The sequence below is a fragment of the Zootermopsis nevadensis genome, unplaced genomic scaffold, assembly GCF_977971745.1.
Source record: "Zootermopsis nevadensis isolate Lab colony 2312 unplaced genomic scaffold, Znev_1.0 Znev_ptg000029l, whole genome shotgun sequence".
Classification (NCBI taxonomy): domain Eukaryota; kingdom Metazoa; phylum Arthropoda; class Insecta; order Blattodea; family Termopsidae; genus Zootermopsis; species Zootermopsis nevadensis.
The window spans coordinates 8,087,169-8,109,915 of NW_028259161.1; the positions used below are offsets into that span (position 1 = coordinate 8,087,169).

A 22,747-nucleotide genomic window follows, 5' to 3' on the forward strand; every position below is an offset into this window, starting at 1 on the left:
TTTAGACATTTTCAGTGATATTGGCACTCTACGACCAGATTACACTGTGCCCTAGAATCTCCTTCCATGCTAAAAACGTCTTTTGATAGTGTGCTGTAAGTTGACCGTCACCACACAGTACGCTATAAAGAGACCACGACCTCACATACACATACACACCAGCGTAGACTTAACTTGAAGAATAGTCCAAATCAGTGACGGATTCTGGTAAACCAAATTTAATATTAAGAAAAAGGGAATAAATTTGTCCTATAAATTATATTAATGTCTGATTGCGGACTAAACAACCGAGGTTCGAAACCCAGAAAGGTCAAAGGATTTCTTTTCCAGTCCACGCCGGTTCTGTTCCCATCCAATCTCATCTAATGGGTACAGAGCGACCAGGGCGTGATGCTGACCAGTGAGCCCTGTACAAGGCCGAGTTCAAGAATTATTAGGAGTTACAACTTCCCCCGTCCCCAAAGTGCCTCCGTGTCGTGTAGCGGGACAGATTTTCTTATAAATTATGTTTGGATTTTTTCCTGTTACATACTATCCAGTTTTAACAGTGCCATAATTTTTACTGAATATATATATATATATACATTAACTACTGCTACAACTGGATGGAAAATAACAGGAATGGCCCTACATTTCCCTGAAGTATCTCACATTAAAATGCTACAAATTATAGTGCTTATGAATATAATTGCAACTGCAATAAACGAACTTCTTGATTACGTTAAGCGTGTCTTAGAAAACTGCATCAGATATGAGGAAAATTAGACTGCAATACAGGACATTTAAAAAAAACAGTATTACTGAAATTCCTTTTGTGGTTGGCGATTGCTGTGATCCCTAAATCGAAAACAACATTTTGCCTACTATTTCTAAAATAAGTTACCTGCCTTTGGAAACGTATTTAATTCGCATTGAAACTGAGATGAAAACAGGCTTGTTGTTTACGCGATCGGAAGCTAATAAGCACGAAATTGCCATGTCCGGATTGTGCCTTAATTATACCACGATTGCTTCCTACCACATCCTTCCCATTTTATTGTTCATTAGCCATGTTATCATGTGATGTATAGTCTGAGCTCGTGATAGCATGGCTAAATAAAACCAAAAGTGAATAAATGTGTAATAGAGGAAGATCTATAGAGGCGGTCAGGCTTAACTTACAACGCGTTGTCTAGGTTTTAAACCTGGGCTACTTTTGTCAGATACTAGAAGTAACTCCCACTATGTAACCAGCGTTATAAATATGGAACTGAAAACATCGAGAGTTTCGGAAACAATACTGAAAAGACACGATTGTTTTAGAATGTAAAGTTGAATCTCTGGTAGTGGAATAATTTGCACTGGAGACCCTACTTTTATGCTGGTCATTATTTAGGGCTGGATCACCCAACTGGGACTGTCTAGGCGCCACTGAATGTACCTCTTGTACGGGATACAGCGAGCGAAATGGAGTGCATAGGAATTCTGGCGTGAAAGTTCAAACGACCCATGCAAATACTAGACAGGACATCACGCTTAGGCAAAGTGTAACATCTAGCAGGAAGATGTTTCATATCATCAGTTTATGTAACTTCAGAAACGTCAAAATTCGTGTTGCATGGTCTCAGTGACATTATTTTTTTACTTTGTTATTGATGTTTACTGATTTCTTAATGATTTGTTAAGGAAATTAAACTTTTCGATATATAGTACTTTCAATATTAAATTGTTCACGTCTCTTCAACTTTAATTCTGTGAAAATTTGTGGTTCTGCCAATAGAGGCTCCGAGGAAGAACTTTTGTATTAGAAAATTGTATCATAAATACAACATTAAAAGTTGTCGAGGTTTTTTGTGAGAAATCTACAGGTGTGTTTATATCAGATATATTTTTTTTTAAATCAAATATATCGTTAAATCTTGAAACCCTGGAGCGAAGAATTAGAACCAATGAGTGACCGAATTGCCGCTATGCAATCGTAAGCAAGTGTATATACCGTGAACAGGATTCGAACTCCAGGTATCTGAAATTGTAAGCACGATGGTTTAGGAAAGATTATGAATTTATTTAAATCTAAAATTTGAAAATTTTATATTTAACAGTTTTTATATGGTTACTTTCATAAGCACTGGTAGTGTAAGTAGGTCTGTGCGTTTTATATATGTTCTTGAACTGAAAGATCACAAAGCTTCTATTTCCGGCTTCGCACTCCGGAAGATTGCTATTTCTCGTCTGCAAGAGCAGCGTCATTTCCCGCGTTTCCTGCGTCACTATAGTCAAGATACTGTCCTTATCGTCGTCATAGTGGCTAAATTGTAGAACTCCGGCCCATATTCCCTTGTGCGTCTTTTTTATTGCAAGCTTTTACAAAAATACTGCAGTCTGAGTTTAAATGAATTTTAAACGTTTGTGTCTCTCCGGAATCCGTGTACAATACAGAAGATAATACATCACAGTTTGTTTTTGAAATCTATAACAAATATATTTCCGTCACACAAAGCAATATTGTTCAGTTTTATTTACACAACTGGACCTTTTATGAGCCACATCGTGCCAATGGACTGATTCCTGACCGACTACGGCTACGTACATTCTCAGTGAGGGGGAGGGGGGGCTGTAATTTTTACATGTCCTTCGAAGTATTAATTAACCAAAGAATGTAAGATTTCACAGCGGTGAGTATGAAGATTTCTGTCTTCTGGGATGTTGCGCTGTGTAGTCTGGTCGATGCTAACCAACGTTTCAAAGGTCATACTGCCTCCGTCATCAGGGCGATTCTTAGTATGAAGATTTCTGGCTTCTGGGTTGTTGCGCTGTGTAGTCTGGTCGATGCTAACCAACGTTTCAGAGGTCATACTGCCACCGTCATCAGGGCGATGAATATTTTAAGTGAAAGTAAGCAGTCCTTTTAGAAGATTTGGTAAACTAAGACATTAAATAATGTATTCTAAAAAGGCTCGTGTAAGACATGAGAACTGTAAAGTGTATAATATGTAATTGTAGTTAAGTTTAAGGTTTGTCGTAGTAATATTAAAAATGCTATCTAGTGCCGAGGTCAAGAAAGAGTTGGAGCTGTACCTCCACCCTCCCAAAACACCTACATGGCGTGTAGTGGGACAGCTTTACTTATCTAAACACATGTTGCAGCTGGAGAGTTAAATTTTGTGGTGGTAACAGGCAGATAGACAGATGGACTGTAGTTATATGTGGAATGTGTTGCAAGGAATTTACTATAATGGAGTTATAAGGGGTATTGGGGGATGGGGAAAAGGGTTGGTATTTGTAGGTACGAGGTAGTGAAATTATTGTTATTATATAATGTGTTTGTGTAATGTTTCAAAGATGGAATTATAAATTTCTTTGTGAGAGTCATTCACTTGGGACGTTACTGCATATATGAGGTTACAAAGAAATAATTTCATATAAAACAAAATAAATAACAGCTATAACTACGTCACAGAAATGTTTTAACGTTTAGTAAGGAACCAGTGTACATTTTTCCCTTCATTTAATACAGAGACTTAATTCAGATCTAACGTAATGAGCAAAACAACAGATAACAATGGCTGGTTGACGGATAAAAAAGATAGCAAATAGTGCACGAGTATAATCGACACAAGTTCCATGCAGGTCTCGAACGAGGGTCACTTCGTTCGAAATCAAAGGATGTGACCAATTATAAGAACAGACATATTCATGGCTTTGCAAGTAAATATGTTTTTAAATAAGATGTTTCTTTGTTTCTGTAGCGACTGGTTTGATGTAGATTAAGGAAGGACCCCTCTTAAATGTTCGTTATATTTTTTGCCTCACCCAGTCTACACAAATGATACAAATTACTTGTTATTCCATATTTTCTGTTCTTTTTTATGAAAGAAGAAACGAAGACAGGGCCCACATAAGAAGCGTCTCAATTACACCGCATTGCTACCCCTTTTTATGTTAGCCTTTCCCGCGTGTGTTGGTCCCAGGGCAACTTTCTCCCTCCAATTTGCTGAGATGCGTTGCGTGGAGTTCGGTTGAGTTTCCACTCTGAAGTTAATCACAAGAAACATCAACCCACATGATGGATGGGTGCGAAGATGGTTCTTCAAACTACATATATTCCCCAAGAAGGGACTGGGGAAAATTAAAAAAGAACTCACAACTTCAACCTCCTTCCATTTCTTTATCTTACACTTTTGTACTTTGATATTATTTTAGTTCCGACGGGAATTAAAACTTTTGTTCGACTTGACGTTTATGTACTGATCATAATTGACATTTAGATTTATAAAATTCTGATGCGAGAACAATCTATTAAAAATGTACAACGTGTCTGAAATTTCAATTTGCCACTTGGATAATTTGTTGCATTACATTCGGCAATATTCATAAAGGAGAAATAGGTACTGTATCGACCAACACAAGAATATATTCTCGATCTACTAATATTTACGTTATAATCAATCTATAGTTACAGTAAATATATAAATAAATAAATATCCTAGGGAAGTAGAAGTAGGGAAGTTGAATGGATTCGTCTAAATTGGGATAAGGACCGGTGACGGGCTATTGTGAACGCGATAATGAACTTTCGGGCTCAATATAAGCCACGGAAATGCCTCTACTAGAAGAGCGTATTACTGGCTTTGCAAAGTCGTCTCTACTCCGTGGACTAATAATATTAGTAATAATTCAATTCCTTTATTAGAGTGTTTGCCAACAGCAAAGAGCTAGGCAAAAAGATACAAATTAATTAAAAAGCAAATAATCAACCCATAATAATAATAGATTCATCTATCGGGGGTACACAGAGTGTGCGGTGCATATATTAGGTGTACTGAAATAAATAGTGTAATGCTCTTAACTATGACTAATAATTGTACCATTGTAATTCCACACCGGCTCAGAAATCTGTCAAATGCAGTCTTGAAGCTGAAAGAATGTTCAGTACCGGTACGCAGGCAGCTCTGTGCCAGTGTTATCAGCCTTCTACGTCAGATTAGAAGACGACAAGAGAGTGACTGAAGGAGCATCTTCGAGAAACCTCTCTGTGCTAACGTCATCATCATCGTGCCTAGATGCTGTGGTGGCGGTGTATTCACCGCATCAAAATAAATTACCACGACATGAAGGTCTTGTTGCTCCAGGACAGTATGGTTGCCTACTCACAGGATGTCAGCATTATAATGAGTTATTTACATGTAAATTTGCCCATCACAGTTCTCTCGCAGACAACGTCGACGTTGGAAACCCCTATGATACGACATTCATCACAAATCCATAGTCTTGTTCCGACAAATATATAATCATAACTCAGGTCATCCTACAATATTCACCTCGTGAGATTTGAGGTTCTCACGGCGGCGAAGATCGCCCTCACGATTGAGGCATCACGTACTTCTGAAACGTCTGTAAGTTTCTACCAGACTACATGGCCCAACAACCCAGAAATGAACCATCTTAAAACAGCTCTTGTTATTCATCGCAAGTGACACTGAGTATATTGCGAGTCGGATTTGGTGGTTTCATGCCTATTTTAAATTGAAGTCTAAATAAGAAGACAGTGTTATAAAGGACTGAATGTCGTTTGCTGTGCATAGTTCTGCAATGTACATGAAAACAGAATAAAACAACTTCAAGCTGCCCGACGTTAAGATATGTGTGTGGGGAACAAATATTAATGACCTGTGATTTGTGCGTTACCTATGTGATCATGAGGAACACATGTTACTTGCGGGATGGTAATAGGGTTCTCTTATTATGGAAGAATACTGGTATATTTTGTGTCCCAGCCATTTGTTTAGATTTTGGTGAACGTAGGTTATCCAGCATTAAATATGTTTAGTAAGTATCCAAATGTTTACATTCTGGTTTTTGTTACTGGAAGGGGGGGCACAACCATACAACTGTGTTTAATGTATTAATTAGACTTTCCAGAATTTCTTGAAGCCAGCGACACAGCACACATAATGCGTCTCCTTGCTTGGATGAGTCATACTGAGGAATAGTTACTGGTCGTGTTGCTTTCAGTGTATTATGGTCCGGAGCGGGGAGGGAGGGGGTTAGAATTATTGGTACGGGAGTGAGGACTAATTTGGTTGGATGGGGAAGATGGTTATTAAGTACGATTCGTCGCTATCAACGTATCAAATATAGGATTTATGATGCCGATTTATATTTCTCTTCTGGAAAAGTAGCTCATTCCTTAAATAATTCTAGCCAGATACGTTAGCAAGTTTATAAACAGGAAATCAGTTCTGTATTTAATAGGTTCTCTTTCCTGTTGTTTTTAACTGTCGCCTGTCGACTTCCAGTCACTTGTGATCAGAAAGTGTACTTTAATGGAATCAATTCTGTAACGTCTGTACTTATACATAATCTAACACAAAAGAAATCATCTTTCAGAGTGACACATGGAATGTTTACTTAATATAAAAGTCGAGGAAACTAATAAACTTATAATGCATAATATTGTATTGTACTCGCAACAAGATGTCAAACAGTGAGTTACGAACCATATTTTTTATTTATTTCACAAGCACTCAAACATATGGTTAAATGTTCACAATATTTTAATTACGCTATACGCAAAATATTCAATGGCGAAAGATGTATTAAGCTATTTAATTTAATATATTTATTTTTACGTGTGGTCCGGAGAAATCAAAATAATTTTTAACTTGAACTATAATAAATTCTCGATGTGGTGAATATTTAGAGAGCTAAATAAAACGGCAATTTTGACTGATTGATGCAGCTATTATCAAAGCGCGTAAGATTCTATGTAGCTCATAGTTTATTTGATCAAAATCTCCCTTTATATTTTAGAAATTCCGAGACTCTTATTACAATGAAGTTGTATTTGTCTTTCAATAGCTGCTTCAAATAATTCGAGCCGACCTCATGCAATAAAATGCTTTTGTTCTGAGTCTCCTGCGTCAATAAAGCTTACACAGCTTTCGATGTACTTGGAAAGCTCGGGAAGTGGCTCATCCACTACCAGAACGTGAGCTATCTTCGTTACATATATTTTAATTGTGTATTAAAACCGGATACATGAGCTGTAACAGAGTATTTAGTTCAAAAAGCAACTACACCAAATCTGATAGGAATTGTTTCTTCTAAATTTCACTTCAGTTTCAAATTACATGCGGCTGCTATTTTTTATCATCACCGGGTGTTTTTAAAAACACAATTCCGATTCTGAACAGACTAGCGTTTGAGAATCAGTAACTTCAGAACTGATCTTTAAGGAAATTGGATAGATTACTTTTTATCCAAGAGGCGTGTACGGTTAATAAAGTCATACAAATTGTTTGATTTTTAAGGAATTGTTTCGTTTTCTTCAGATGTTACACATAAATAGTTGGCGCAATTTTCTTATTATGAAACGTGATACAGCTTTATCTACAACAACCAGGATAAGTAATTCCATAATTGAAACATTCAAAATAAAAAAATCAATATAATGGTTAATTTTGAAAATATAATCAACACAGACTAATCTAAAAAGTCATTTCTTCCACGAATCAGAAATTACGAGGGTGTGGGAAAAACGTTGTTGCGAGTGTTAGGGGATGTCTGTTTTAAGACTGGTCGGAGGTACAGGAAGGTTTGTATTGGTATTTTGAAAACGTGTTCAGTTTTCTGATTAGACAGAGTTGCAGCTTAAGAAACTTAATATGAAATCTGTTTAGTATTTTGTTAGACAAATAAATATGTGGAGTAAAACTTTGCTTGTTTATTATTTCCACGCATTCGACGTCTGTGGTATATTACGGGCTGTAATAATTACAGATCTTTACTACAAAATCAAGAATAAGTAGGAGTTCTTATAAAATTATCCTCAGAAGTCGGAGAAGTACTTGACGTTTTATCTATATGACAAGAAATGAAAATTTTCAAGTACACTGAACGGTGTATGATTTAGTAACAGTTCTATGTTAAATTCATTCCACTTTGTTAAAAGGTTAACATTTTTCTTTTATTTCCAGAAATATAAATTTTTATTTAGGTAGAAAATAACTACACATGGGCTATAACATGAGAAATGAACATTTAATTTCGACCTCTAAACTATGAAAGGCGCTGTATATTACAGGCATTTGTTAACTGCTTTAAAATATAGATCAGAAATAGATTCGACCATAAAGATCAAATGCGTGGCAAACTTCCCTTCCTTCCCATCAGTTTAATATATCTAAACTACCGTCTATTTGTGAACCTTAGAAACGACCAATAACCATTTTTACTGCATTTGAATTTCACACGCGAGGCATGAAAGGAAGTTTATATGAAAATACCTTCTTTGTGAGAAACTTATAAGAGATGACGACAGCTTGGCAGGATAACTGGGGGGGGAGGTTATAAATTATAGGCGTGGTTAAATGTATATGCAGGTATTTAAACAAAATTTTTGGTGGTACTTTTTACAATTGTAATGTAGTACTTTTGGTTTCGATTCTGTTGTAGTTTTTATTTAATTGTAGTCTTGCAAATAGTTGGTTAAACAGTTGTTAACAACAGTGTGATTAATAATATATGCATGTCACAAATGGCCCCCTTAGTGATAATTGCATTTTAGGGAGAAATTTTAAATGTGGCTGTGTATTGTAAATGCATGTTTGAAAATGGCACGTAAGAAATAATGGCTTGAAGACGCGGGAGACAAGCTTTAAACTAGAGTGGACGATTAAACTACTGCTTCTTTCCGAACTTATTACAAATTACATTATATGCAGGATTACACCCAGGCAAACCAGGGGAAAATTATCAGTACATACAATTGTTTGTGAGCTTAGAGGCTTTTATTTGAACGTCTGATGCTGAAGCGATCAAGAAAACCATAGAAATCACTGCGACGGATGAAGACATGGAAACCGTTATTATTATTATTATTATTTTGTAGAATATCGTAGGAATAATGACAATGTTGTAACAATTTTATTGTGAAAATAAGTACGTGCTATAAGAGCTTCGTTCCCGTCATACGAAAAAGAAATTCCGGAAATTGTACGTATACATGACCTTGACATATCCATGACCTCTAAATGATGCGTGCAATGTCACTCATATCCATACAGTTCTCTATGTATATGTGTGAGAAAATAGTACTTCGAATGACCTTGAAAAAGTTTGAGGCCTCTTATTCTCAAACAGTTTGTGTGATCTCGTCGTGGTCTTGCCATGTCATTGACCCATCCGTGACTTCATTTTAACATGGATATAGTCAACCGGGAATTTACGGTTTCGGGGAAATAAGCGTTAAAAGATATGACCTTGAATATTTTAAAGATCTGTATCTCGCGAAGTATTCGGCCGATCTTGTTTTGACTACCATATGACCTTAACCTATACATGGCCTCATTTTGGCATGAGTATCGTTAACCAGCTACTAACCGTTTGGCAGATATAAGCATGAAAATATATGACCTTGAGAATTTTAAAGACCTGTATCTGGGAAACTAGTGGGTCGATTTTGCCGCGACTTCCATATGACCATGACCTATACATGGCCTCGCATCGACATGAATATGGTCAACGAGGTATTCACCGTTTGGCAGAAATAAGTGTGAAAATATATGACCTTGAGAAATTCAATGACCAATATCTGGGGAACTTGTAGTCCGATATTATTGTGACTACCATATGAGCTTTTCCTTTACCTGACCTCATTTTGATATGAGTATGGTCAACCAGGTATTCATCGTTTGGCAGAAATAAACGTGAAAATATATGACCTTGAGAATTTCAAAGACCAATATCTGGGGAACTAATAGACCGATTTTGTCGTCACTTAAGTATGAACCTGACCTTTACGTGACCTCATTTTGGCATGAGTTTGGGCAACCACGGATTTACGATTTAGCAGATATACGCGTGAAGGGATATGACCTTGGAAATTTTAAAGACCTGTACCTGACAAACTATTGGGCCGATCTCCTTGCGACTTCCATATGAACTTGAAATTTTCATGACCTCATTTTGACAAGCTTATGTTCAACCAGGTATTTAAAGTTTGGCAGAAATAAGCGTCAAAATATATGACCTTGAGCATTGTTAGACCTCTCTCTGCACATAACCTAATCTAATCCAAAACACTGATCTGACCTGACATAAACTTAACTAATCTAAACTATCCTACTTAACCCAAAGCACTCTAACATAAAGTAACATAACCCTATCTAACCTAACCTAACCTAACATGACCTAACCTAACCTAACCTAACTTAACCTAACCTAACCTATCTAACCTGACCTGACCTGATCTAACCTAACCTACCTAACCTAACTTAAACTAACCTAACCTACCTAACCTAACGTAACATAACCTACCTAACCTGACCTGACCGAACCTTACCGAACCTAACCTAACTTAACTTAACCGAACCTAACTTAACCTATCTAACCTAACCTAACCTAATCTAATCTAACCTAACCCAACCTAACCTAACGTAATCTAACTCAACACAATATAGGCACTGAGTATATATTGCGACGTATACATAACGTTGACATCTCCATGACCTGTAAATGTTTTCTGCAATCTCACTCAGATTCGTACATTCTCTATGTATATGCGTGAGAAAATAGTACTAAGAATGACCTTGAAAGAGCTTGAGGCCTCTTATTCACAAACAGTTTGTGTGATGTTGTCGTGGTTCTGCCATGTCCTTGACCCATCTGTGACCTCATTTTAACATGAGTATAATAAATCGGAATTTACGGTTTTGGGGGAAATAAGCGTGAAAAATATGACCTTGAGAATTTTAAAGATCTGTATCTCGCAAACTATTCGGCCGGTCTTGTTTTGACTAGCATATGACCTTCCTGTACATATGTATGTTGGAAGTCATCACAGAAATCTGTCATAAGAGGCTATACCCATTGCCAACATTATTGAGAAGAAAAGAGTAAAAATAATAAAGTTTGCTTTCATTCATTTTACCACTTGCCTACCGGTATACTTATTTGTGTTTTCGCATGTCCGTATATTTCTCACTGCTGTCAATACAGTGTTTAGTGGCCGGTAGTTTTTTTCTTCCGTAAATGGCACTCTTCATATGGTGACTACTTCTGTAAGACTGCATTTCTCTCTACACGTTTATTTCTTGTTTACATTTCATGTAGTGATAATGCATATTGTTTATAGGGAGGGTCTGACGAGTAATACAAAAGCAATTTTTACATTTTACGCACTCTATTTTACTTGGCGAATGGAGTATCTGCATTGCACATGGAATTGGCCCCAAAGGAACAATAACCGACTGACGTATGTAGTTGACCCTTATACACGTCTGATGGTGCGTGTCTAGTACACAATTCAAAATGAGACGATGAAAACAGAGATTTTTCTCTAACTCGTATAACAGACAGCGAGATATTTGAGATCGTATATAAAAACCCATTCACCAAGATTCATCTCACATAAGTGCAAGACAGGCGTTGGTAAGGTGTGTGTGTGGTATATGTGAATATACGTCATTCACGGCAAGTGAAATGAAAAAAATTGAACAAAAATGTTTTGTTGGCTGCAAGGGAGATTTTTTGTGACGTGCCCAAGATCTACATTTTTTTACAAGCCTTGTGTGGCTGAATACCGACTGTGATAAAAAGCATAGCTGAGTGTTAAATAGAAACAAATGTTACTTCTTCATGAAAAGGAGCGGAAATGTCGACCATTCTCTTAGAACCTGGTTCGCAATCCCTTGCAATTTGAACAGGCTCCTCCTTGGCTACAATATTAGTAACATGCTGTGTCCCTAGCTCGGCCGCGAGTCTAATATCTTAACTCGTTTCGTCTCAAAGATAATGAAACATGTTATAAATGTATGTCAAATATCGAGATGCTTTCCTGCTTCGTATTTAGGAATTTTCTGTTCGTAAATTGATCGGAACACCAGCTAGCCTAACGAAGATGTTTCGACGTTTTCGTCGATCCTTTCAGGTAAATGCTAGCATAATTTCAAGCAGGACTCAACCTTCTCTCTTTGTGCCATTATAATCAATCTTCTGTCATTATATTCTAGATGTGAGTTTAAAATTAGCTGGCGATGAAAGTATATCAGAAAACAAGAATTATGACTACGTTTAAAACTGATTTCTTGGAGGACAACTTTCCTTAAGACGGATATTCTATTGGACTAGGATCAGAGAGGTAGTTTCAAGAATTTTCTCACGCATACCAATCACTTCTCGAAATACTTTCCAGAGAGTGTTTGAGAAAAGGAGAGCTATTTGTAAATGGAAATTGGTACTGAGTGCTTTCTTCACATCTCATGTCACACCCAAGTGACGAATCAACTTGCTGCACACGCAAATGCATCAAAGTTTGGCATGTTATCAAGAGTGAATAAAAACTACTCAACACCTCCTTGGCTACGCAGATTCGATTGCAGGAAATTTTATCACCACCTTACTGTAGAGCAAGAAGCCGATCCGAATAATAACTACTTTCTTGGTAGCTCCTTTTATGCAACTTTTTATACTTCTAAAATTCAATTCTGAAAATGACATTAATGAATCTTGGAAATAAATGGCAACTGAACTGCGAATAAATGCATTAAGCAGGCACAGGAAAATAGGAAATCGTGGAAAAGTCTAACATATAACAAAATTACCTACTATCTCAGTGTTATTGAAACACAATTTCACAAACTAATTCATGAGAGTCAGCCTAATCCCGTTCAGTTGTTTATTTCTTGGTTTCTATGCGTGTATTTCTTTTTTGATATAAACATGTTCTGTAGTATCATTGCGACGTTCAGTTAAGATATTGTTTGTTAAGGTGTTCTTTGCAAAAATGAAAACAAGAAATTGTGCTCATTTACGTTAACGAGTTAGTCCTAAGAGGCAGCATTCCTTCCCTTATGAAATCCGCTTTAGGAATGCAATGGACATGAAGGATAGCTCCTGATGTGCATAAGCGCTAATCAGGTATTCATATATGCATTAAGTTTCCCGGGAATTCCGGTCCGCGTATAATCACTGCACTGCCTAATGAAGATACAATGAGCAAGGGGTCCCTGGACCCGCAGAGCGTCATCAATTGGAACTAAGATACCAGAGGCTATTTCACATATCATATTGAAGCATTTGACTCCGAATGGATGATCGAATATAAACATGTTTGCCCTGTAATATAACACACGTGCTATGGCTGCACAATCGGTTGAGTGACTAAGCATTGATAATTAATATCCAGAGGTTCATCATTGCCGCCATATTACGACTCAGTTAAGTTCAGCGTAGTTCCGGTGCCCAAAATATGTGTAATTAATAATAGTTTATATATTTTATTTTTATCTATGCCTTGTTTAATTACATCTAACCATTTTTAATGTTTGTCTGATATGAGATTAAATACTTTTTTCTGTTAGATGTGCTACACGTCCGACCAGTCTGAGAATTTGTTACGAGAAACAGACCAAGAAGCTCTCCTGGAGCAGTGCTATCCAGGAACTCCGTCCATCCCACGATCGCAATGTGATGATATTCTTATCTCCCAGGAGTAAGATGCTGAGAATCTCACGTATTTGAAACTGCAGTTGGAATTGCAATGGTAAGTTTCATGTCTTCTCTTGCCCGCAATGAGTTTTACTTTATGTAAAGTAATTCTGTATATAATAACGATATAGCGTGTAACCTGACCGCGATACGAAAAGAGTACCTCACAAAAATGGTCCAGAACCTTACCGCTGCATTACCATTCTTGCCGGGTATGGTTATTAAAGAATAATTTATCTACTTCGCCCGCTGTCATGGCGGCTGCACTGCCTTCAGAGAAAGACGCGTGATAAGCAATTAAGAACATGGGCAGTAATTTAGTATTTGTTAAATTAATATTTTCGTTTGCGTTGCGTGGCATTGCGATTAAAAATAAATAAACTCAATTTTTATTTCAGCCGAGTATTTGTGACAGAAAAACAGTTACGAATACACAGAAGTATTCTGAAAACGTGGATATGTTTAAAAGTAATATATAATAATGTGAAGTAGATTATGATAAGCTGGGCATTTAGAAATGTTTAATAAACAAAAAGGGCTGGTAAATACCTAGAAGAAGACATTATTGTGTCAGAACTCTGAAGGTCAGGATCCACAGTTTAAAATCAAAATTTAGAATAACATTTTGGTTTTATAAATGTTAGTCTTGAGTCTCAAGAGCGAAGAGATTCCTATACTATTGGTATATATTTGTTAAATTTAATATTTCCAATATTTGTTTATATATTTTGTTAATAGCCGTAGCAATATTTGCCTAGTAGGAACTGATTCCTCTGTTTAATTCCACCGCAATATACAGCCTGTGGTCAACAGACAGGTAAAGGTCATCAGGTTACAGTTTCCTCAGCCAAAGTAGGACATGGATGTGTTACTTGGCATCTTGCCTCTTACTTGGAAACTTTGTGTCTTAATGCTTGTCTTTCCCCACCCCCTCCCATAGCAAGATCTAAAATATTTCGTGAGTGGACCGCAAGTATGGGAAGTCTAATATTTCCATTAAACTGCACACAACATTCCTCCAAGAAACATTTAAATATCCTCCGTCTTATCTTTGGACTTCAGGGGTGTGAGGTATTCCTTTTTGGCTCTGCTACTCATGCCTGTGTTTGGATGTTTGGAAACAATCCCATTTTCGTAATCTAATTAACTTCGTTCTAGGAGGGGGAGTACTGAAATAAAAATAGAAGTATTTCGAATGGTTCTCGTTTTGTAACCTTTGAACAGTTCTGTCGGAGGACAAGGGAGACCGCTGATTTTAGATTACGGAGTACTGAAGTCTTTGTATTATTTAGTTTGGATAATTATGTAATAGGAGAAGGAATTTGTTCTGGGAAAATTTATTATCAATTTCTTTTTGGTGTTCTTGACGCTTTAGCGTGAACGAAGAACACTTTATAGGCCCGTCCATATCTGTCTGTCCGTCGTCATTGTTGCTTAGCAATGGGATAGGAGACCCCCCGTGTTGGAACGTATTGCGGATCAACAAAAAATATCTTTGTTGTAACACATTGTTGAACAATAATTATCTCGGGTTACAACAATGTAAAAATTACCTGCGTGATGTCGCATGAAGAACGCATTTGGAATGTAACTGTACTCCAAAGCGTAAACCTTCCCTATCTTGTTTATTACCGCTACAAATAATTTTAGAGTTGTTTAAAACGCATAAGAGAGAACACCTTATCTGTTTACTTCGATCTACCAGCACGTCTCAGTTTCTCTCAGTCGGTGGCTGTCATTCTGTCCGTATGTCCTTGCATATATTTAGCACACCTGAACAAGTGCACCTGTTCCGTCAACTTCCTCTTCGAAAGAGAGTATTTCGACGTATTTTATTAATTGAGCTTGTTTTCAAAATGCCCCTTCCCCTACCCATTAAAACGTCAGCAACATATATTTATACATATTCACGGTGTCGTGTTATTCCAGCCCCTAATTCATATCCCGCATCTACCACTCTGTGGCCTGAAGGCCTGGCTGGAGTCTCCGAGGTTGAATTTGCCGACAAAAGAAAGAAAATGAATCCCCACCTTTAGCGGACGTTGCCAGAACAGAATGGATGACCCCATTTCCTCTTGTTGCTGTATTTTATTTGCTCAGTGTGGTATACTACCGACCAGGGAGCATGTTCCACACGGTTTACTTAACATTGCGGCTTCCACACCCTTCCACTTTTCAGTTTTGTTTTTCTCTTTACAAGGTGTTACCAATATCAGAAATAAGGCGAGAAAGGAAAACATCTTGTGCGCCAGAAAACAACTTAAAAATTAATAAATATCATATGTACTTTACGATCTACATGATCGACTTTTTTGTAACAAATCCTACGACATTTACTGCAAAAAATAAATTACATGTGTTGCGAGCAGGCACAAAGCAGGAAACAAATGTGTCAGTCTCTAGGTCACAGTCGATACGAACATTAGCTGCTGAGCCGACCGGAATCAAACCAGTTTATTCAACTCCCCAGTTCAAATTTCGATCCGAAGACTGACTGAGGTTTCCGTAGTTTTTCTCATTACCTCCAGGCTAATATGATAAATTAGGCCACTATTGCTTTCTTCCAAATTATTATTTATTGATCACCTATAATTTGACGCTATATAGTCTAAGATATTGACAGAGTCGTTTAATAAATTGTAAATAAGGTAAATAAGTTTTGTCGTATCCCATATATATGGCGTGTTAGAAGTGAGTTAACTCTTTACCTCAGAGCGTCCTGGCGAATATCTATGCACAGGAATGATTTTACCTTCAAGTTTATTATTTCGATATCGCATGGCATTACAATGGACCAGACTCAGCTATGCACACTGATCGGTATAAAATCTCAAGTTTTACAGTGTATTCGTTGTTCAAATGTTTTTATTGGGCATGCTTTTTATTAATATATACGCGGTCATTCCATTTTATTAAGATCTGAATATATCTAACGTCTAAATCTGTCAGTAAACTGGATCATATGTGATCCGAGTAACGTGCATGTGTTCTTATAGAATATCTGTTAAACGTATGTAAAAAAGTAAATTTGTATTCAAGGAATAACCAACGTAATAATTCGTTGACGACAGTTAATATGAATTTATGTTCCCGATCCCAGTCAAGAAGTGAGGCAGAAATGAAATTGTGTGGAGCTCATACCCTTATGTAGGATCAATGAATAAAGCCACCCCCAACCCCTTACACATCTATAAATCAGTTTGGACTAATGTCTGTGTAATTAGTTAGCATTGTCGTTCTGCTTAAGCCGTGGGCTGCTATTGGAATCAGACAGATTATTATCCAACTGTTCCGACTCAGAGCACGTACCTATACGTTGCTTTGAATAACTAACAAAAAAATATACGCGTTTTTAATATATTTGGTTTAATTCGTAAATCATTCGCTTGGATTTTAACAGGCGAACTTCTAAAATGTACTCTGCTTCCATGTACTATATTTGATACAGGGCTCCTAAGAAGTTATCCTATGTGGCACAGAGATACATTTTCTTGGTTTATAGTCCTGTAGTAATATGCTTCTTTTGTTAGAGGGCGTATGTTAAATTCGATTTCAATGTGACATTACTGACCACAGACTTTCCAGTGCTTCTTTAAACGTGTGTTTCGGCCTTTGGTTCCACACGATAGGCCCCTGAACCATAGCCTTACGTGACATGACAGGAAAAAGTTTTGGGTATAGCTCCACCGTCTTAATGTCGATGATTTAGTTATATTACGTTCTAAATGTATAAAAATTATGGATTGTCCGCTATTGACTGCAACACCTGTAGTATTTAAAAATGATCAACGTATCTGGCTACTGGTATATATGTGTTAAATCTGTTTGAAGTCAAACTGACAGACAAACGCACATTTTTTAATTACTTTAGTGAGTTTAATTCGACGGTATAATTGGTAAATAGAAATGATTATAGCTCACTGATATTTAATGTAGATGGATTCCTCTCTAAAACAGTTTTATACCCTGAATTTCTCATGCATATTCCTCTGTTAAAATAGTCAGAGTCTACATTTAAAGGGAGATAAAATACGAAAAATATGATTAATATGAAATACGTACAATTGTTCTAAATGCTGATTACGTTCGGCTTCGGTTGTTAATTCATTACGTGTGCTAGAGAAGGGCCCTATTAAAATTATACTTTTCAGAAGAATATCAATGCTTTAATTTGTGCTTTACGAGTTGTAAAAATGCGATTTTATGACCAGTACATGCTTTATTTCATCCGCGTTTTTATGTTTTTATTGAACGTTCACATTTGGTTCAAATGTAACTTAAGTTAAAATATCCGTGAATCTGTATAAAATCATACCATTAGAGATAAACCAACGGCATGTGATACTTTTGACACAAGTTTAATACTACTTTTAACTGTGACGCAAATAGCTAATTGTAATTGGGTTGTTGTTTAAAGCTACATCGCTAGCAAAATACAAATCTTACTCCCAGATCAGAAACAGAAGACTTTCCGCAAATCATATTTGTTTGATAATTTGTCTAGAAAACACAAGCGTTTTGCCTCATCAGAATCCTCTGTTGTTTTCAAAATTGTATTATGGAGTAGTTAATCTACGATACGTACACAGAAATATGTTTTTGGCAGGAAGGGACTCATTGTTTAACACAAACTGTTCTCAAATTTTCAGTTAGTGTCTGCAAGAATACACTTTGCTGTTGAAATTGGAGGACCAACAAAAATCCCTATCGTGATAAGTCTGTAATACGAGGCGCGTCCTCAAAGTAAGTTTCCCACTCGTCCCACAGCTAGCAAACCTTATATTGCGCGAAGCGACTGTGCGTACGTGATAGAGCAATGACGTAGCATGGCGCATGCACTAACGGCACTTCCCGCGTTCTCACAGTAGCATCGTTGCAGCTGTTGAAGATGGAGGTTCTTATTTCAGCTCCCGCCGACTGTGAAGTGCGGTCAGTGATAACGCTAGGCCGCACACGGCTCGACGGACAGCAAGTCTCCTGCAGGAGTTCAGCTGGGAGGTGTTTAATCATCCACCCTACAGCCCGGACCTCGCTCCCAGTGATTTCCATCTTTTCCTACACCTCAAGAAATTCCTGTCCGGTCAGCGTCAGCGTTTTGAGAATGACAGAGAGGCGGAGATGGTTGTCACACAGTGGTTCCAATCCCAGGCGGCAGACTTCTACGACACAGGTATTCAAAAGTTGGTCCCACGGTATGACAAATGTCTCAATTCCGGTGGCGAATATGTTGAAAAATATCTGGACACTTGCTGTATCTGTTGCAATAAATATTTCCATGAAATTGTGTTTTGTTTCTGTAAACGGCCCCAGGGAAACTTACTTTAAGGACGAGCCTCGTATATCAAAATCAGCCTTACAAGATTACGCGTGATTACGCGTGTTTACTCGTACACGGCACAAAGACGCATTGTGAGAGTGAAGGTAAAATTTCATGCGTTGTTAACTTCAAATATAGTTGACATAAGTGACCTACTTCGTACTCCACTCACTTTACCCTCGGCTAAGTAGTCCCCTGTATCTATCACGAAAATAATTTAATATTCCCTGAAAATTAACCCTGTTCCCATCTAATAGCTAGTCACTGAAATACATAATATTAACGGAAAATCAAACTTACAAATGCAAAACAAAGTTCATAAGTACTTCCTACATTCATTGTTACGGATGTAAGAATTCTGTGAGGTGTAGGCGTAGGGATAATGCAACTGTGAACCTCGAGCGAATACTACAGTGAATGTTTTACACTACACCGCTTTCGTTTAGTTAATTCCAGAACGTTAAACATATCAGGACGCTTATAATAACCTGTGATGTATAATAGCTTCAAACGTTTAAGTAACTGATAATGTGGACCATAAAGTGGACGGCATTAACGTGGCTGAAACTCTGAAAAGCTGGGGAGTTTCCGTCTTCTCCTTCAAATGATTTAGTTATCAAGTGATCTTAACAAACAAGCAAGTGAAGGAGGGGCGACCCTTGACGACAGGTGGCGAGCTACGACATGGAGCATGTTAACAGAAGCCGTGATTTTTTACTCACATCTTGGCATGAGCTTCAAGAATTCCAAGCTATTTATATGAGATGCGTAGGGTAATGGGGTGCTACAACGTCACGAGCATTACATTCTTTTTATTAACATGAAAACTGTATACCCCAACTGCATTCACAAGCTGAACATCGGGACAGTCCACAAGAGACCATAACATTCTCTACTGCAATTCTGCGAAAGCAGGAATGTTTTGTTCTGTCCCGTTCTACAATCTACGTTGTGTCACACATAATTGTTGCTCGCTTAATTAAGCAGCAAAGGTTATTTATAGAACACGTTCTTTCCTCAGACTTCTTAACGGTCTCTCTGGAATAGAATTCAATGGAAGTTGTACGTGTATCATCTCCAAAATTTTGCAGTTTTATTCGAAAGTCTTTTTCAACTGTATGAAATATACAGGCATTATGTCAACTCCGTTTTATCTCACGTTTTAGAATTGTTTACAATTTATAAGTAGGGCATACAAATGATTTAGTAACTTCTGCTAAAAGATATTCAGTGAAGCGATTATGAAAATAATATGGCTGTCGTCTGAGTTGTTGCGCCGTGTAATCTGGTAGACGTTTACCAGAAGAGAGCCATCTTCAAACTCGCCGTTGTAGAAACCTCAAATCCTACATACCGAACGTTAGAAGTCCATGATTTCCCCCCCCCCCCCAAATATTAAGATTTCTTGTGCATTGTGACGCCTTGTAGTCTGGTAAAAGTTTACAGACGTTTCAGAGGTACTTGATCTATTTATTTGAGGTCATTTCCTAGCGATTAAGAGACCAAATAGTAAAGGTCAAAACTCATACGTCCCTCTGTTTAGTGCAAACCTGTATGGTTCCATAACATGTTTTTGAGCTCAAATTAAATTTAATATTTATGGAATAATTATATTTCTGAAATCAGATTTTTATAGAATGCGCTTTTATGCTGTTTAGCCCGTGTATAGAGGCTATAAACAATAAAAAGAAATTTGGCTATATTTTGAAAGAATCTGACATTTTTGTGTGTCCGGAATTGCAGCGCTGTACCCTGTAAAGCGAGTGTGAGCATTCATGGCTATTCTCTTTAAATATACGAATCGCCTGTCTTCCCTACCGCGCCATATGCGGGCTGTTTGTTTTATATTTATACAGACGTTTCTCCTTTTTTTTTCAAGACCACGCACAAGCCACATGAATCTTTTAAACGAAAAGCACCGAAAGGAAGAGAACGAGGCTTTTAACAAGGACACGATCGTTCAACCCAGCGGAATAGAGCGGCACACCACTAAATATTTATTTCCTTATAAACCCCACATCACCTCTTCCTTTCTTTCTACAACAATTTTTATTCGTGTCAATGAAATTCTATATTTACAACCCAGCCCTTTGTACGTTGCCTGTATGTCGTTCAAGGATGAATGTTGATTTCTCACTGTGGATGCTGTCCTCATTAACCGCAGTTCACACGTGGCTACGAAATTCGTAAGCCTTCTGTTTGATCTAGAGAACGAACATTCTACTTAGAAAGTTTAAATTTCTGTCACTCCACAGAAATAATGTTCTAGTACCATTGCTGTCCCTTATACAGTCAGATTTAAAACACGTCTGTTGAATTTGGATCAGAAAAATATTATGACTGGGAATTACCATCTCCTGAATAAGCGTGCGCCTTTGTGTAAACTACTCATTCCTATTGCCTGATATGAGTCAAAATTTGTTTTTTTCCCCCCAGATTTTATTAAAAGTCCCGAATCTTATGAAAATTAGTATGATAGTTCTAGAATTTTTATATATATATATATATATATATATATATATATATACACGTATATATATGAGCATTTTTAAAAAATCTAACTGTAAACGCATACAGATGTGTCAGGTTTAACAGGGTAAAGATATTTGAACTCTTGGAGAGACTTTGTTGGCGGAGTATTGTAGGTATATAACAGCATTGGAAAGAGGAATTATGCAAAAATTTGTAGTGTGCCTATTCATTGCGAGTTTGTTCGCCTCATTGGCTTTGATATTCATGTATTACAGTAAAAAATATAAACATCTTTGTAGCAAAGCCGATCAGAGTGCGTAGTTAGAAATTATTTTATTATATTTTGCGAGATAATAATATAAAATATAAAATTTGTAGGGGCTATGCATATGTAATGCAACAATATTTTGTACAATAAGCCAATTTAAGGAGATACTCGAATTTTAATTTTGAAATATCGAGAAAAAAAATAATGTGCTTCTACAGCTAACAGCTAGACCTTGCGTTTTGGGAGCGTTGTTTAAATAACTGAATTCTGAGGGATAGTTTTCTTCTTAAACATGATAATCTAATAATAACATTAAATGTTTGGTATGTCCTGGTTTTGAATTACCACAGCCATAGGGGATATTTTGTATTTTTAAATTAATGTGGCGTGTAGTGGAATGCATTTTTTCCCCTGAAATGCTTATAAATAGACAGAAAAATAAACGGCAGAACTAGGATATTTACATAATTTCAAAAGGAAATGTAACAGGGCAATAAAATAACATTTCAAAGTGACACTTAGCAAATCTTCGCAGACAGAAAATGGTGCAAAGAACAACTGCTTATTCATGTTATAAATTTCTTTAACGATTTATAAACAAATTCCATACGAGTCGACTCTCTGCAGTCTTCTTTAAATATCAAAAGTGTTTCAGTGATCCGTGTTTGTAGCATCTCACCAACAAAACTTATTTAACCAATAACTAATTCGCAATAATACACTGTTGCTGCTAGATTACATACTTGTAATTTTAAGGTATATTTCTTGAATAAACTGAACCACAGCGGTTTCAATGTACTGGTACATACTGTGAAGGGGTGGAGACGGAAGACTTGTTTTGCGCTAACACTTTGTGTAGCGTTGCTAACAAGATGTAGCGAGAATTTTCTTGACTCCTAGATAGTGTAATAAGTAGGCGTTGTCTTAGCCGCCAATTTAATAGGTACCTCTGACACTTTTACCGGCATAACTTGGTCTGGGTATTAAGATAATTATCGTCGAGCGTCGTGTTAAGAAGAAACACAGTCTTGCCTCCACTTAACTCTTCTTTAAAGTTGTGTTATTCAATCACAAAACCAGAGTGGTAACATTTCCTAAATATGTAGAACCCACGTGGAAGACTTGAAAACTTTGTTATCATTCGACACTATAAATGTAATTTAATATGACTATACCGCCCATGTTAAACTGCCTCCTTCCATATTGTTTATCATCATGCT

At 37.0% G+C, this 22,747-nt stretch overlaps 1 protein-coding gene across 2 annotated transcripts in view; it reads left to right on the forward strand.

The window, feature by feature from the left end:
* side (motor axon guidance molcule sidestep) overlaps positions 1-22,747 on the forward strand; it is a 199,471-nt gene that overhangs the window by 22,045 nt on the left and 154,679 nt on the right. Inside the window, exons 1-2 of one of the 2 annotated variants that reach the window (XM_022080162.2) lie at positions 6,285-6,466; positions 13,344-13,525. The gene's annotated coding sequence lies outside the window, so the exon portion shown is untranslated. Of the gene's footprint in view, positions 1-6,284; positions 6,467-13,343; positions 13,526-22,747 lie in introns of those variants that run through there. The other variant, XM_022080161.2, reaches the window with a different exon arrangement.